At 42.2% G+C, this 1,955-nt stretch overlaps 1 pseudogene; it reads right to left on the minus strand.

The window, feature by feature from the left end:
• LOC116073609 overlaps nt 1-1,955 on the minus strand; it is an 18,045-nt pseudogene that overhangs the window by 15,432 nt on the left and 658 nt on the right.

The raw sequence follows: 1,955 nt of genomic DNA on the forward strand, positions 1-1,955 counted from the left end.
TTTAGACCCAGTATGTTTCAGATAGCCTCAGAGGTACCTCAACTGTTGAGCTGCCAGATGTTTCATTTTCTCTTTTGCAATGATTGTAAAAGCCTCATGTCATTTTTAAAAGAACTCTCCATCTCAGGAAGGAATCTGTTGGGGTTGTATGTCCATCCCTGAACCAGACTCTTGACTAGAAAAGCAGGATTATGTGTGGTTATCCCATAGTGGCTCACAGGTTATCAGATCTGATAAGATGACAACCTAAATGGGAGGAAAGAGAAAGACTGGGCCCTGAGGTTGAGCAGCTGCTCAGAACTTTAGTGACTCACTTTACTTTGCTTATCTGATTCATTTTAAAAGCTCTTTATGTGTAAATTGAATGCCTACATGTTGGCATGTGCACCACATGCATTCCTAGTACTAACAGAACCCAGCAGAGGGTGTTAGCATCTCCTAAACTGGGGTCTAGAATGTTTCTAAGTCTTAGACACTTCCCTTTTTAAAAAAAAAAAAATCCTAAATGCTTAGTTTTCCATCAGCACCTTTTAAAGATTATTACAAACTGGGTTGCTTTTCAAACCATGTACCTCACAATGTGAAGGAAGGGGTCGCTTCATCAGAGAAGATAGGAGCTCCCATTCACCATGCTGATTCATTTCGCAATGAAAAATGAAAAAGCACCCTAAGAAACAGCGCCTGTCGGCAGGGAGCAGCTCAGTCACTCTGTCACTTTTTTCTATCTAGGCTTTAGAGCACAGGAAGCAAAGGCTGTTAATTCCATCGAATAAGAGTAAACCACAACAACCATTACCCAGACTCTTTGGTCAAATTAAACAAGTTTTAGTTTCTGCCAGACAGGGCTATCTCCCTAAAGTGGGGTTTGAAAAAAATAGCATTGAACATAGGAAAAAGTGGGGCTTATATATCCCAAAAAACTGCAAGTCTAGGGGGTTGTCAGAGGGTAGTACAGGGTACATTTGAGGTATGAATCAAACTCCACAGGGAATATGTCAAACTCCACAAATAGTTTAAAGCCCGCTCAAGCTCAAATTTTGCAGCAAACAGAAATGAACTTGTTCTGACCTTATTTTTGTTTAAAAAAAAATGGCTTCATCCTTAAGATGGGGTCAGAATGCTCCATCAAGGACACTGTACACAGGCTCCTGAAAAGTGTAGACTAGACACCACAGTGGTTAACAACCATGAGAGATGTGCAGTTGCAAGCACAGTTCTGGTGACTTTCATAGCCACACCCATTTCCTCATCACAAAGGATATTTCCAAACATCTCAAGGGTAAGAATCACTAAGAACAGCCTACAGAACACAAGGTTGGAAATGAGACTTGAACATGACTTTCCTAAATTGTGCAATAAACAAACACCAGGGGGAGCTCTTCACAGATATCCACAAATGAAACACACTCTCTTGAGCTTATCACTCCCACCACCACCCCACCCCATCCCCTGTCCCAGGCTGATGGCCAGGGCTTTGAGCATGCTAGGCAAGCATTCTGTCAACTCAGCTACAATGCAATGCCCAGCCTTTTCTTTTCAGTATCCACTTCTGGCTCTTCTTTCTCTGCCTATGAAAATATGCTCTGGCATTATTTCAATGTGCTGGGCCTTCTTGCTTTCACTATCTGCCACCTTCTTTATGTGATGGCATCCATTCACATTTGGTTGCCTTCTCCCAGCTGCCCCCTCTCAAATCTACATCTCAAACCCCTAGATCCATCTCCTGACCATTAAATTCCTGTATATCATTAACTACTAAACATCTCCACAAGCCTATCTCTGACTCCAAATGACTGGATTGAGAGCTCCTTCCACCACTCAGCTTCAGTAGCCCTTCCTCTGCTGCTTTTGTTGCTATTGTTGTATGTAGCGATAATCTCTTGTGAGAGGTATAAAAGCATTCACCTGTCAATAAAAAAAGCTGTTGGCCAATGAGCTGAGGCAGTAAATAGGAG

The sequence above is a fragment of the Mastomys coucha genome, unplaced genomic scaffold (assembly GCF_008632895.1).
Source record: "Mastomys coucha isolate ucsf_1 unplaced genomic scaffold, UCSF_Mcou_1 pScaffold23, whole genome shotgun sequence".
Taxonomy (NCBI): Eukaryota; Metazoa; Chordata; class Mammalia; order Rodentia; family Muridae; genus Mastomys; species Mastomys coucha.